Raw genomic sequence first — 16,131 nt, 5'->3', positions numbered from 1 at the left:
CTCTCACCAATGTAGAGGTACATTAATACTGCACTGGGCATGTCAGGACTTCTATTATAAATCTTTTTTGTCAGAGATTTATAACTCAACTGTAAAAATGTGTTCCAGACTGAAAATTGGCATCGAGGTCCCAGTTCAATGATATACAATGGATTTAGTACTTTATCCAAAAGAAAAAAAAATCAATTTCGCAGTTTTTGCCTGTAGGAGTTTTCAAAAAAAAAGAGAAGGGGTCAAATTAATCGGTGACTTTAAAAGAATAAGCAATATATGTGAGGTTTAAATGGGTCAAAAAATGTGTAAGTAGCATAAACTGTACTGATCTGGCATTCTCTGTGTGTACATATTGAGTATGGTTATTTAGACTTTCAAAAGGCCTTTGACAAGAGGCTGCTAAAGAAACTTTGCAGTCATCGTCTGAGAAGAAAAATATTGCTATAACAAACTGGCTAAGACGCTGTTTCTCAAACTGGGGTAGCCGCTTGTGTAGGGAAAGCCCCTGGCAGGCCAGGCCAGTTTATTTACCTACCCCATCCGCAGGTCCGTCCAGTCACAGCTCCCAGTGCCCACGGTTCGCCGCTGCAGGCCAATGGGGGCTGCTGGAAGCAGTGGCCAGTAAGTCCCTCAGCCCGCGCCACTTCCAGCAGCTCTCATTGGCCTGGAGCAGTGAACCATGGCCAGTAGGAGACGCAATCAGCCAGACCTGCAGATGGGGCAAGTAAACAAACCGGCCCGGCCCGCCAGGGGCTTTCCATACACAAGTGGCAACCCCAGCTTGAGAAACACTGGGCTAACAGAAAACAAAGAGCAGGAATAAATGGTCAGTTTTCATCCTGGTAAAAGTTTGGCAGTGGGGTGCTACAAGATTTGATGTATTTGTTCATCATCAGGATCATCATCATGTTCGCATTACGCCACTGGCATTTAGGGCAGCGATGAAGCTCTTCCACTCCTGTCTGTTTCTGGTAAGTCTTTCAATAGTTCCCCAGCTGTGCCCCAGGTTAATGTATTTATTAATGATAATGAAAAGAGGGTGAGCAATGTGGTGGCAAAATTTGCTGATGGCACAACATTATTTAACTGTGAGGCAAATGAGTAACATGATGACAAATAAAATTCTCTACCATGTGCATTTGTCACCACTGAATAATTTGAATGAAACACCTGCATGCCTCACAGGGTTTTGTGAGGATGCATTAGTTATGTTTGTAAAGCACACTGAAGAAGAAAAACATTATATGAATTCTAGGAGTTATTATTATGGATTGCAGTGTTGTAAACATTTCCCAGCCATGACATCTGCACATATTAGACGGTGAACTAGGGTCTTATAGCCGACTCCCTTGCAACTTCCAACAAAGAAATTCAGTGGATATGCCATAATACAGTACAATGTGCTATGCTTATGTTTCACTCATACAGTAATGGCAAATAGGTGCTTTATATTTCTTTTCTAGTTGTCTTTATTTCATTAGACATTGTGAACAACTTGGGGATATATCAGCAAGTTACTGAGTTCTAAATGAATGATATCCTCTTACAAGAAGGACCTGAACATCACTGGGCACAGCTCAATGAAGACCTCTGCTTTATGTGCAGTTTTATGTGCAGCAATGGCTGACAAAAGCAAATAAGATTCCAAGGCCAAAAGGGACCATTCTGATGATCTACTCTGACCTCCTGTGTAACACAGGCCATAGACCAGGGGTTGGCAACCTCTGGCACACAGCTTGGTAGGGCTGGGCCCATTTGTTTACCTACCGTGTCCGCAGGTTCGGCCAACTGCAGCTCCCACTGGCTGCGGTTCGCCATCCCAGGCCAATGGGGGCAGCAGGAAGTGGCGCAGGTGAGGGATGTGCTGGCCACAGCTTCTTACCATCCCCATTCGCCTGGTGTGGTGAACGATAGCCAGTGGGAGCCGCGATCGGCCGAACCTGTGGATGCATCAGGGAAGCAAACTGGCCCAGCCTGCCAGGGTGTTTACCGTGGCAAATCGCGTGCCAAAGGTTGCCGATCCCTGCCATAGACCTTCCTCAAAATAATTCCTAGAGCAGATCTTTTAGAAAAACATCCAATCTTGTTTCAACAATTGCTAGTGCTCCACCATGTCCCTTGTTACATTGGTCCAGTGTAGTACCCTCCCTGTGAAAAATTTAGACTCTATCTCTAGTCTGAATGTGTCTAGCTTCAACTTCCAGCCTTTGGACCATGCTATAGCGTCTCTACTAGACTAAGAGACCATTAGCAAATATTTGTTCCCCATGCAGGTACTTACAGACTATAATGAAGTCACCCCTTAAACTTCCCTTTGTTAAGCTAAATAACTTGAGTTCCTTGAGTCTATTACTATAAGGCAGGTGTTGGCAACCTCTGGCACACGGCTCACCAGGGTAAGCACCCTGGCGGGCCGGACCAGTTTGTTTACCTGCCGAATCAGCAGGTTCAGCTGATCGTGGCTCCCACTGGCCACGGTTCGCCGTCCCAGGCCAATGGGGGTGCCAGGAAGGTATGTTTTCCAATTCTTTAATCATTCTAATGGCTCTTCTCTGACTCTCCTGCCAGGGCCAGCTTCAGGAACTGTGGAGCCTGATTTGGCGGTGGTCCGGGTCTTCAGCAGAACTTCGGTGGCAGATCCTACTCGCTCTGGGTCTTCCGCTGCACTGAAGGACCCGCCGCCAAATTGCTGCCTAAGACCCGGAGCGAGTGAAGGACCTGCCACCAAAATGCCACTGAAGACCTGAACTGTGGACACCAGAGCTGGAAATAGTATTCCAGCAGTGGTCACACTGGTGGCAGATACAGAAGTAAAATACTCTGTATAATCCTACTAGAGATTCCTCTGTTTGTACATCCAAAGATGGCATTAGCTCTTTTGGCCACAGCATCACACTGGGAGCTCGTGTTCAGCTGATTTATCCATAATGACTCCCGAATCTTTTTCAGAATCACTGCTTCCCATGAGAGAGTCCCTCATACTATAAGTATGGCCTACATCCTTTGCTCCTTGATGCATAAATTTATACTTAGCCATATTAAAACATTTATGTCTGCTTGCTCCCAGTTTACCAAGCGATTCAGATCACTCTGAATCAGTGCCCTGTCCTCTTCATTATTTACCACTCCTGCAATTTTTGTTTCATCTGCAAACTTTATCAGTGATGATTTTATGTTTTTTTCCAGGTCATTGATAAAATGTTAAATAGCATAGGGCCAAGAACTGACCCCTGCAGGACCCTTCTAGAGACCACTCACTCAATGATTGTCCATTTCCATTTTGAGAGCTATCACTTAGCCAAATTTTAATCTATTTAACAAGATGCTGGCATGCATAAGGAGTTGGATGGAAAAAAATACGGTAAATATTATAGGGCTCTTATATAAATCAAAGGTATGTCCTAATCAGGGATACTGCATTAGTTCAGGCGACCCTGTCTCTAAAAAGGATAATCCAAATTACAGGTGGTTCAGAGAAGGGCAATGAAAATGTGCTCCTATGTGGTGGGTCCTTTGACTGGCAGGCCAGAAGAAAAGGGATTGTTGCCCCGGTAAGGGCTCCTTTTGCTATTTGTGGCAAAGGGGAAAGGAGGGGAAGATTTACCTGAGTGGGGCCAGGAGGAAGAGGAAGTGGCTAGACTAGGGGTGTGTGTGTGTGTGTGTGTGTGTGTGTGAGAGAGAGAGAGAGAGAGAGAGAGACCCTTGCCCTACCATCTGAGTAGAGAAGGAGGGATATTTATATCCTGGGCAGTTCTGGAGAAGCCTTCTCTCACTGGGATCAGGCAGTCATCACCCATGCTCCCACCCAAAGGGTCAGAGTAGAACCAGGCTTCTTCATGATCCATTGTGGGCATTACACTAATCAGCGTCTTCCTTGGAGCTTGGAGGGAATTTTCCTTTAACCACCAGACTGGCTGAAGCGGGGTGGGTTTTTTCACCTCCCCTCACAGTGGTGCAGGGAGACTACGTTAAAATGTCACACTCAGTAACGGAAAACGTGGTAGATGTGCAGCGCAGGCACTAGTTCTGGAAGGAATACAGCAAGCAGATAAAATGGATTGGAAGCGCACTTAGAAGAAAGCTAGGGAAGGAGTGAGACAAGATTCCTAACATCTAGTACAGCAGGAAGCCAACCCCCTTTCCTTTTCAGCTCTCTTAACACTTAAATGAGGGGAGGGCAGCAGGGTCCCAGCAGGCTGGCTGGGACCAGGTTGGAAATGGTAGGGCTGATGACAGCCCCCGAAGCAGGAGGAAATGATACCGGTCAATTAACTGTACAATTTACTGCTATTTTAGGTGAATAAAGTTGCAGCCCAATTAAACCCCTTCCAATGCCCCCTGTCTTTCCTCTGGCATGGCTGGTCAATGGTTAGAGGCACAGAAAGGAGTTCATGTGAGGAGAGATTGAAAAGGCAAAACCTAACAGGGGACATGACAAAATGATACAAAATGATGAATGGTAGAGAGAAGGTAGATGTGGAATATCTATTCATGCTGTCTCAATACAGAAACTAGGAGTTCTCTGATGAAATAGAAAAGTGGCAAATTCAGAATTGATAACAGGAAATATTTCTTCACACAACTCACAATTGTTCTGTGGAAAGTCTTGCTACAGAATATCACTGAAGCCAAGAATTCCCCAAAGGATTAGATTAGACTTTTATATAGACAACAAGAATACCCAGAGTTGTGATAATATATTAAAGAATAAACAAGAGTTTTGGAAGGGATGTACATTTCAAGCTTTGGAGTATCAGCCAACCTCTAACTATTGGGATTCAGGTGAAACTTTGACGTCGTGGGGGCAGGTTACCCCATAGCTGCCTACTGCAGGGTTCCCCCTAATTTCCTCTGAAGTATCTAATATGGGCCACTGTTGGAGACAAGATGCTGGGCTAAAGGGACCACTGGTATGATCCAGGATGGCAATTCTTATGATCCTGATTTACATGCAAAAGTTGTACGAGAGCCAGAGATCTAACTGAGCCCTAAACCTTTGTTGTGTTTGATGTCAAAAGGGTTGTCAGCGCTCAGCACAGCACAAGTAAATTCTTTGTTCTGAAAAGTAAAGTCAAAAGTCCTCAGTCACTGTAGGAGCCAGATACGGTCAGTGCAGTAGAAGACTAACTTCATGATGGTAAACGTGAATTTGACACATGTGGTGGTAGCTTTTTAAAACAGGATTTACGCTACGTTGAACATTAGCATGGGAGGAGGAGAATTTAGGGTTAAGTTCCCTACCATGTTAAATTTACATCTTAACGTTGTTAAGCTAGCATTGAGATATACTGACACAGGCTGACTATTCACTAGACTGGTCTTGTCTAAAAAATGTAAAATGGGGGACTGGGGCACAATTTAAAAATTAAAGATGCAAGAAAAGGAGGGTAAGACTCACTCACTGTCAGGGCGTACAACCAGGGAAACAGATAAACCAGAAGAGAATCTTGATTTCACTAACACATGAGATGAGTCTTATGTTCTTGGCCATTTGCGTTTGAAAGAATTCATTAGGATTTTTATGACTTAAAATTTTAAGAGTGGCCTGCCATCCTTTTTTTGTCTTTTGTCTAATAAGTTTCCAGCTTAGTCAGACAGGACAAATCAAACTTTGCGACACTTTGCCAAGACCAGAGTGGCTAAATAAAAACAACATCTGAGCAGCCAGTTTCTAGTAAAAGCTTGTTGGTCTGGAATAGCTAATTAGTTCTTGTCCTATGTGCTGTGACTATGATTTTCCAACAATTGAACACTAAGTGTTAGAGCCAGAAAGTGGGTTTTCTTATTATTTGCTATTCTTTTCTTTCTGACCAGGTGTTGGTGAAATATTTTTCACCCAAAATGCACAAGTGGTATATCAAATTCTGAAAAACTCTCCTTTTGGATACATCAGCCATTGTATTTGAATTTGTCTATTGTACAAGGGTTTTAAGTGAGATGGAATTTTTCAGAATATACTCACAGCAAGACACTTCATCATGTGGATCATTTAGTTTACTAAGCATTGCTTTTTCACAACAGTCAAAACTGTTAAAGTTGGTGGGTTAGTGCCTCAACTGCACCAGAATTGTGCTCTGTGAAGCTGAGGCAAGGAGGGTCGCGGAGGCTTTAAATGACCGTTGTGCTCACCCAGTTCCCAAGATTTCTGGGGACTGGTCTGATGCCTGGTATAATTTCAAGCAGCCTCCGGGCAGCTGCAAGTTTTTTTGGCTTGTGGCACCTCACTAGGGGCTATTACACTGACCGTGCCCTCTTCCAACCTCACACTTCCCCGACGGATGGTACAATGTCCGCTAAACCATCTCTGCCAGCCAGTTGAGTCTTCAGCCTGACACATCAGGGCAGCTTTCGGGCCCCATTATACCTCTGATGTGGCATAAAAGGGCCCAGAATGGGGCCAATTATACATCTAGAGCACATGTTTTAAAACCAAATTATAAATTTACAGCTTTGGGCTATTTCTGAACAGTTCCTTTGGTGTCTGTGTTACAACACTGATATTATTGCAGAGCACATACTGAACTGTAATTTTACATATTTAAATCAAGCATGTGTTATTCAAAGCTTCAAAGAAAAATATACACTAAAATAAAATGATGGCCAATAGCTTTATGCATTATGGTCATATAAGCATTAAACAGCTGCATGCTCAAAAACATTTAGAATGCGGATATTCCTTATGAGGCGCACCCCACGAAATGAGTTATGTTCCTGAGGTACACAAGATAACTCTGGTCTTAAGGCCAGTAATTCATGTCTACTAATTTTATACTCACTTTTCTTAGCATTTCAGCCTTGTTATAGATTTACTTTATCAAACATAGTCAAAGCCACCATGCCCCCCAAAATTAGAATCAGTGTTATTATGGATTAAAGAAGAAATGTAGGCCCCCTGTCCCACCCCCAACCAAGAGTGGCTCATATAATACAAAATCTTCTTCAATTTAGCTACTTCTGTAATTTATTGAATTTACTCTTCTGAAATACTTTCCCTGCGGCTCATTAAATTCCAACAGAGTTCTCCTTCATGTTGTAAAATGAATATGAAAGAGCACAACTACCAAAGCTGGTATTCAGCAGAGATAAACCACACAGCAATACTGATTCAAAGGCAAACAAACCATAGCTTATTAGTAGTATTTTCTAATTTAGAGAGAGAGAGAGAGAGAAATCACCATCCAGATTGAAATAAATAACATCACATACCTTGGAAAGGAAAAATTCAGGACAACTAGAGATGACTGATGCAAGTACTGGTAAAAAAACAAAGCAACCCAACACCTTACTTGAAGTTCTTTCTTGAAATACATTCTACTAATGTATTATAGAGAGCGAAATATTCTAAAATATATACTACAGGCCAAATTTTGCATCACTTCCTTCTACTGCTACAATTCCACTGATATTAATAGTCCCGAGAACAGGATTTATCCCATCTTGTACATGAGCAATAAGGAGAATGTATTTACTTACTCAAAGATGTAAGACTCCCATAGTAAGAAAACATTTAATCGTTCTTGTCATTAAGTGCCAACCAAGCAAGAAAATTTTTCTGAATTATACTATAACCTTGATTCTCTCAACAGCAGAGTGCAAAGCATCTGGAAAAACTTCAGCCTAGTGTTCAATATAATTTATACATGTGCAGAAACAGAAATAACAAAACTTTCTATTAACCTTGTAAATTCCTCAGAAATAGCCAGCTATGGTTTTAAAGGCTGGTTTGCTTGAGAGAGATCCAAAAATTTGATTTATATCTTAAATCCCACAAAAAACTTTGGTAGGGTGAAGGTTTTATGCATGTAGCAGTGTTAAAGAAACTATCAAAAACAAACAACAAACTTTAGAAACCTGGGAAATTCAAGAATTAAGGTGGCACTTCCATAATAAGCCATTCAATTTTGAGTTTGCATCAAACACAAACCTACCACTAAAAACTTAGCTCTGCCCCAGACCTCTTTCAACAATGTGGTATTTTTAGATTGACTGAGAAAGATTTGCATGATGTTATTTTTGTAACTTTTTAGCTTATTGTTATTAACATATATGAACCTTCCATACAAGTATTAATGAATCTTAGTCATAACCTGTATTTATCTTTAAAAGACTCATTTGTGTTTGGCCAATCTCTTATCATTATTCATGTACTTACTGTGTTCAGATTCCAAAAATGTAACCATGCATTATAAAATCTACTTGATCCTGATAGAAGGTGCTTTGTCATTTTTTCCATTGAAAAGATTTCTCGGTTGTTATATTTACAGTTCATCTCAAGTAAATCTGACTCTATAGATGAAAATAAGTGAGTCACCTAATAGACTGATGATGAAATTGTTGAATTGATATATGGGCCAACAGTCCAACTCTTGTTTATGAGCATCTGGCCAGGGAGGCTATTTGGAAATGTTTCCTGTTGGTAAATGCCAGTATAATAAATGTTGAAGCATACAACAGTACACATCTTTAATTTTTAAGTGTAATGAATGGAGAAATGGAACAATCCATTTAATCTTCATGTATCATGTACCCATGCACTTATATATGCCAACTGTTACTTTTTAAATGGTCATTAATGATGTAAAATACCTTAAGAAACTATGTTATTATATGTAATTTGTTAATTAACAATCTACAGTGCTTCCATATTTGGAACTTTCAACTCCTGAAAAAAGATGAGGGCACATGTTTGCTTTTAATTTCAAAGTTGTTTTCCCTATGAACCTAATGGCAGATTGTCTACTGAGTATTTGGATGAGTATATGGAATGTGAATCTCTGACAGGATGAAGTTTGAAAGTTTATTACAGCTGCACTGTATGGAGCCAAATTCCACATCACAGTTGCATCACACTCACTGTATTAGCAGTTGTTGGGCAATGGATGGTTATTGTCTCCCCAACGATCAGATAAAAGTTTTGGCTTTTGTTATCCCAAACAGTGAAGCAGAGTGAAGGAGGTGGTGGTCAGTGGACTGTGACACTATAGCTCCTTGTGGACATGCAACTTTAGTTCTGGAATTTTCTAGGTTACTCAAAACACTAATATATGGCTGTAATCTTAATTTCACTTTAATAACCTTTTTTGTTATGGACATTTTCTTTGTTTGTTTTTTAAGAGATCTTAAGCCCTGACCTAAAACTACATCCCTGCATACCCCATGAGGTCCACAAAAGGGGAACAAAAATCCACCACACCTTTGGAAGTCCACACAGGGAAGGGGTAGGAATGCTCACTTGGTTTGGTGGTAAAATCTCCTGCTAGTCCTATCTCCACCCACCATCCTGTGGACGGGAGTGACAATGCTCCAGTCCTCCTAAATTCCACAAACAGGGAGTCCAATTTCTCAGAACCTGTGTAGCTTTTTAGGAAGCTGAGCAACTCTGATGCAGAGCTAGGAGGTGTTTAGGTATGTAGTTCCCTTCCTATCGACTTCCTAATCATGTCTGATGGACTGGAACTCTCATTTTTAGGTTGAGCTGGGCAGGAAAAGGAGGAATAAATATACCAGCAGGAGATTTGGGGACAACAGAACTGGGAGAACAATCTCTCTTTCCTTCTAACTGCCACTGCCATTTGCCTGTCTCCTGTGGTCCTCAGTCCCCAACAGCCTTCAACCATCATCTCCTGTAAGCCTCAGAGGACTCATTAGGAACTCCAAGCCTGCTGTGGGCCTTAGGAGACTCCTGAAATGAACTCTAACAGCTATTTTCTGACTCTATGAGGCTTAGTAATCTCTTTTATGGCCTTCTGAACCTATAGCCCTATAGGAAGGGCTGAATGGTGGCTCCCGTAGTCCCCGCCCACCCCATGAATGTCAGGAGGCTCCTCTGGGCCTGCCCACAGTCTACTGCAAAGCCTCAAACAAGCCCATATTGCCTTGGCAACCTGCAAAGAGATAAAAATAGGCTCCTTAGTCTCTGATGATCTTAAATCAATTTGCTGGGGACTAACAATCCTACATACAGGGTCATGGGGTGGATCCCTAGCAGCCTCTGAAGACTTGACGAAATTGGGACCCCAATGGGTATAAGGCTTGAGAGGAATGTGTGACCCTCAAAAAAGCCTCCTGTGGCTAATGAGGAAGGCCACTGAGCCCCACAAGGCGTCGTGGGGGCTCTCTCCTCCAGCAGACCTCAGGAGGGCCACTAGAAAGGAGGGAAGAATTTCATTCTCATTATTTCTTCCCCTGCCAAGCCCACTGCTCCTTCCAGTCCCTCAGTGAAGATTCCCAGATCCCTCAAAAGCAGGGTTCCCTTCCTATGGATCATAAGAGTTCAGAATGACTGAGTGAAAATAAGGAGTTACAGCAGGGGAGCAATACTGTACTTAGGGGGCATTCCCCTCCCCTAGTCTTGCTCCCCTGGCTCCAGCAGTGGACTCAGGGAATGAAAAACCTCTCCGGCTCCCCAACTGCTTCCTTCTACTCCCTGGAGTTTCCAATGAGGTAAACATAGCTTGCGAGAGCCAACCTGCCACAGCAACATTCCCAATTAAAAAGCTGCTGTGCTAGGCCCGTCTGATAAACTAGATTTTCTCTTTTTCCTTTCCTTATTTTCTTGTATGGCAGTGGAGAGAGATGAGATGGGGACAGGAGATCTGGTCTCTGAACATCTCAATTTTTAGCACGTCATAATTCAAGAACCCATCTCTAATTCATTTCTAGTTACATTAATATGTTCTACCCTGATCCCAGAGCTGACTTTATTTTGAGGCCATGATTTAATTTTGTGATTCTGGGGGGAAAAGGGAGACACAGAAATTGGGTTTACAATGGAAGCTAAGTTGCAACCTTAATTGTGGAAAGGCTGCCAGTACACTGTAATTTAATTCCAGATACATTGTTCTTTGACATAACTGCGTGGTTAAGAAAAAGATTGGGAAATTTCATAAAAAAAAAAAATATGTTTGGTCTGCACTTCAACTTCCAGGGGAAACTCACTGAAAAGAGATCAGAGAAATATTGCAGAAAGAATAGTTTTATTTAGGGAGGTTATTTCCCCTCCCATGCTATGTACACATGCAAAGCAGTGCAAACATACACATAATGACAAGGGCATAATCTCCAAACGTTCGTTAAATCCCATTAAAACCCCACTATAAATCACTGAGTTAAAGCTGGTTGTAAGGTAAGGCACACAGTGAAAAAAATACCAATCTTAAAGGATGTGGTGGGAAAGACCTGCAAAAGTCCAGTTTGATGAAAGTTAAACAAGGATTTAGGTGATGTGGGGCAGGGGGAGAAAAGTAATGTTCACTTATCTGCAAGAATTCTTTAAAGACATTACAGTTATAAATAGGGAAAATAATTGTGGAAGTGGCATACTTGTTTAGATTTACAAAAGTATTTGATGAGATTCCATATCCAACATTAGTGACTAAGAGTCATCATGAAATAGGAGGTACAGAGTGGCTTCTTCCTCAAGAGATCTACTCCATATGTTTCCAGTCTGCCATTAAGACACAGGCCTGCGCCTGGAAAAGTGCAGGGTGGCACTGTCTTAGGACACAATTCCACACACAGATAGAGTGCCTCCACTGAGGAATGAATAGAATGCACTTCCCTGCAATATGTGTGTGTGTGTGAGAGAGAGAGAGGCCTGGCCAGGGTACTGCCCTAAGTTCCCTCTAAGCTGCGCAGCCATGCAGCAGGCTATAAAGCGCCATGCAGTCATAGGGGCCTGGAGAGGAGAAAGGTCCAGAGGACTGGGAGGGGAGCAAGTTGGGGTATGCAAGGATGATGCAGGCCTCTCCTCCAGCCCTGGAGCTCCTGCTGCTGGTGGGGAGAGAGGAGCCTCTTCCCTGGAGCTCCGGGCTGCTGGTGGGGAGAATGGGGCCCTCTCTGGAACTTGCCGCTGCCGGCGGGAAGAAGGCTGGGGGGAGTCCTCTGGTCCCAGACCTGGGGCAGCCTGCACCCCAAACTCCAAACCCCTTGGCCCCACCCCCACCATGCATCACCTCAACAGTGGTGCACGTAATAAAATTCATTCCACACATGGATATAAAAAATTAGAGGGAACGTTGCCCCATATCTTCCCCCTTTGAGGTGATTGAAGCACTAAAATGAACTATCTGAGAAAGTCCCTTAGCTCAAGAGAGCACAAAAGCTGTAAGTGTACCTGTCCCTTGGGGTTAGGGGGCAACACAGGATGTGGGGGAAGGTTTCTGTGCAAGGGAGAGGCATAATCTGGCAATATGTGTTCAGAATTGTGTCTGTTTACTTTCGCAACAAAAGCAAAAGGTTTTACAATATTTTACTCTTATTAGCTCTGTAGAGCTACACAGTTGAGAGAAAGAAACCTGGATTCTATTCTGGTTTGTGTATCAGCAGAATTGTTAACTCTGCTGAGTCAAATTCTCCATTTTTTTATATGCTTGTGAAATCCCAGAGAAGACAAAGCAGAATTGGGCCTGCAGAATTACTTATCACTGTATTTTACTGATGAAGCATAAATCAGAAGGAATACAGGCTACCCGTCAGATCTCATGATGAGTTTGCAGGGCTGGAAGTACTTCTACACTCAGAACATTTTATATGGAGTTCCTGAAATACAATAAACATGGAAGTCCAGGATAAAGCCACGCCTCATGAGCTGGTGACAAAGGGTAGCCATTTTCCAATTGTAAATGGATTTTGAGTGAAGTAAAGTGCTTTAGAGGACTTCCTTTGTTTCTAATTTATGGTATACAAATGCGGATGAGGTATTAAAAACAAGATCTCAGAGGTTACAAATGAAACAAAAATTAGAAGTATAACAAATAAGAAGCAGCAATGTAATCCGATTCAAAGGGATTTGGATCATTTAGGTGACTAGGATTTCAGAAGTCAAATGTAATTCAATGTAAAAAATGTAAAATGATTTGCCTAGAAACAAGAAACCAGTGTATGCAATGTCTGTTAAATCAAACAATCACCTAGGATTCTAACAAGGAAAAGGATTTGGGAAATAGTGAAAAAAAATAGTACTAAAGGCAATAATGCAAAGCCCTGCAGAAGTAAAAAGAGAACCAATAAAGTGTACTAACAGTGAGGTAAAATATAAAACTAAGTGAGTGACAATGTCTCTGTGTGAGACTTAGAGCAGTGAGATGTATTTGTGTTGCTATTTTGTGCAGTTGTAAGTGCACCTTGGAAATATTTGTTGAGCTGGAAAATAAGACTGTATTAAAACCTACCTTGTTGCTTTGTTGATGGGAAACTAGAGGCCAGGGGATTGAGGGAGCAGGGAGGTAGGAATGTAACCTTTTCTTGTTAGCTACAAGAGTTACAGTAAAAAAAAGCCCTCTCCTGAGACCAGCCAACCTCCAGCCCCTTGATGAACATTTCAGAGGATGGCAAACTAGAGTGTCCCAGCTCAACTGCTGAGGTAAAACATGAAAGGAGAGGCAGTCTCTAAGGTACACAGCATGGTGCACATAGTCATTAGCTGTTATTACTTTGTTTTCTTTGCATGGTGCCTTCACATTTCCAAGGAGCATACCAGTCTGCAGGGGCACCTGCCATCTTGTGAGGCAGAGCTGATGCAGTTTGTTATGGAGGAGGACACACTGAGCCATACATGGAGATTTGTGTTGTTTCCCATGGCCCAGTCATGCTGTTACTTGCAAGAGTAATCATTAGTCATGTGAGAAATCCATTGCCTCCAATAGGACTATTCATGTGAATGAGGTTTACTTGTAAGCAAGCTTCTGCAGAATCGGACTCCTGTTTTGTTGTTTCCATCATTCTAAAAGAAAATCCATTCTAACTACAATAAAAACCTAAAAACCTGCTGGAATGTTTACTTTTATGAATGGAAAATATAAATCACAGCTCCCAACCATATTTAGATTTATAATACAATACCTTGAATTGCAATAAGAAATGTTCTGAGCCTCAAGACTGAAAGGCCTTAGCTTTGGGAGTCAATAAATCAGTGGTGACATGCCAGAACTAACTAAGGGTTGTTATAAAATTAAGCTTGATGACATACTTGAGGTAATTAGATGGACCAGAACTAAGAGACAAAGAGTTAAAAGGCAATATATATAGGAAGAATTTAAGGAGTTATTTTATTTTTCAGGGGGTTGTGAATCACAGGAATGAACTTTCAGTTGAGATTGTTTCACAGTCCGAGTGCTGGGTAACAACATTAGAGGACCGCATTCTAATTAAGATAATCAGTCTTTATTAAATCAGCATTTTTCAGAACAGCTCCAACTGTATTTTCACATTCCTAGACATCTCACACAGCACTCATTCTCCAAACTCCTTCTTCCTGCAGCCCATCTTTCTCCAGGTTCCATGTAGGTTGCTACACTGCTGAAGTATTGAAGTGCATTTCAGCAAAAAGCAGATGATTACATAGAATTTAAACATTAAATAGACAGTAGTCAGCTTTGTGCTCAGGAAGAGATACTCTGAGTGTCAAGAGGTTTTTTTTAAACCAGACATATTTCTCTCCTTTGCCCTCCTAATTTTTATTTTTTTTTTGGTCTTTGTGGGGTTTTTATTTTATTTTTGATGTTGCTTTTCTCTGGTACATTTTGTAAAAGTTTTTAAAAAGTCAAAAAAATAAGGCTTATCACCAACTTTCCTAGACAAGAGGGTCCTAGGGACTTCTTTCATTCCTAGGCTACTATGTAAGGGTCCGATCCTGCAAACACATATGCATGCCTAAGGATTGAGGCCTACATTTTAAGAGTCCTGAAAGGGATTCATAAAGTTGCTAAAAGCATTGCTTGATTAGGGACAATCTAAAGATTAGGTAATAAACATTAAACAGGGAAGCTGGCCATAATTATTTCACCAAAGAGTAAAATAAAGAATAAGTAATTGGGCAAGACAATCATAGCAGAGAGCACAACATGAGTTTAAGAAACATTTGACATGAACCGTGCCTATCTTTGCCTTACCTATCTCCTATTACGTGGCACTGAGATCTCAACTTCTGCCTTTGTTCCACAAATGATGCCAATCTTGATCACCCATTCAAAAAAGATTTCCAACAGGCACCATCATGCTTTCACCTGTCTGCCAGGAGCACCCTGCAAATGTCAGCAAAGCCACCTTATTGCCTTCCTGCAAATCCGTTCCTAAAACTACCTTCTGCCATGATGCCTACAAAATAACTAGACAATGGTTAGGCAACTGTTTTAGCGTGACCATAACTTTTCATCTTGACTAGTGTCATCTCACTCTTTACTTGTGCTCCCCCATCTATTTGTTTTATCCACTCATCTATTGTCTTACACTTAGACTGTAATTTGCAGAGGTGTTTTAGCCATGTCGGTGCCAGGATATTAGAGTGACAAGCTGGATGAGGGTAATATCTTTATTGGACCATCTCCTGTTGCTGAGAGACAAGTTTCTCTCACTTTGACTATGAGCAATTGGGGCAGAGATTGACTTTGTTCTATATTTGTACAGTGCGTAGCACAATAGGCCTCTGGATGCTACCCTAATACAAATAAATAATAAATAATAATAATAATGTTTTCGTGGGTTTGGGAAGATGAAGATTAATTGACAATGGAAAGCATTTAAAGTCAAGATAGTTTTTATCCTTTGGAAAAATTCCTGATGGTGAGGAATCTGAATACATATACATCAGAAAGGGAATTGCCTGTAATGAGGCTATCTCAAATTCTTGAAACCACAGTAAGACAATAACTCTAATGCTTGGGCAGAGAACACAGTCTAAATACAGATTAGAAAGTATTTCAACATATCTGACTTGTTAAATGTCATTTTTTTCCTCTTCTGAGTCCACCATGAGAAGTCGGTAAGTGACTAGCTGCCTCCTGTTGCATAAAACATTACTCTGTAATCTGCTGGTGATGTCAGACCCATCATTCACCACCAGTGGAGCATGGAAGATGGTCAAGTAAATCCATCATTACATGGTCAAGTAAATCCATTATTTATCTGAAACCACACAATACTATTGGATTAAGCAGTACTTTACCTCCCAAAGGCGAACCAAGAAGAAAGATCATCTTGTGGTTGAAGCATACTACAGAGAGTCATAAAACCAGTGTTCTATTCCCGGCACTGCTATAGACTTCCTGTGTGGCTCTGAGTAAACCACAATCTAACTATGCCTCAGTTTCCCCATTTGCAAAATGGGGATAATATTTCTCTTCCTATGGCACAGGAGTC

At 41.6% G+C, this 16,131-nt stretch overlaps 1 protein-coding gene across 5 annotated transcripts in view; it reads right to left on the bottom strand.

The window, feature by feature from the left end:
• Positions 1 to 16,131, bottom strand: part of ENOX1 (ecto-NOX disulfide-thiol exchanger 1) — a 543,507-nt gene that overhangs the window by 180,848 nt on the left and 346,528 nt on the right. Inside the window, exon 1 of one of the 5 annotated variants that reach the window (XM_030565720.1) lies at positions 7,201 to 7,215. The exons of the other annotated variants lie outside the window; for them this stretch is intronic. The gene's annotated coding sequence lies outside the window, so the exon portion shown is untranslated. Of the gene's footprint in view, positions 1 to 7,200; positions 7,216 to 16,131 lie in introns of those variants that run through there. 5 annotated transcript variants of the gene reach the window in all.

This window comes from Gopherus evgoodei, chromosome 1 (assembly GCF_007399415.2).
Source record: "Gopherus evgoodei ecotype Sinaloan lineage chromosome 1, rGopEvg1_v1.p, whole genome shotgun sequence".
NCBI classification, from domain to species: domain Eukaryota; kingdom Metazoa; phylum Chordata; order Testudines; family Testudinidae; genus Gopherus; species Gopherus evgoodei.
Note: the sequence above shows the minus strand (reverse complement) of the source record. Positions and strands in the feature narration are given on the sequence as shown.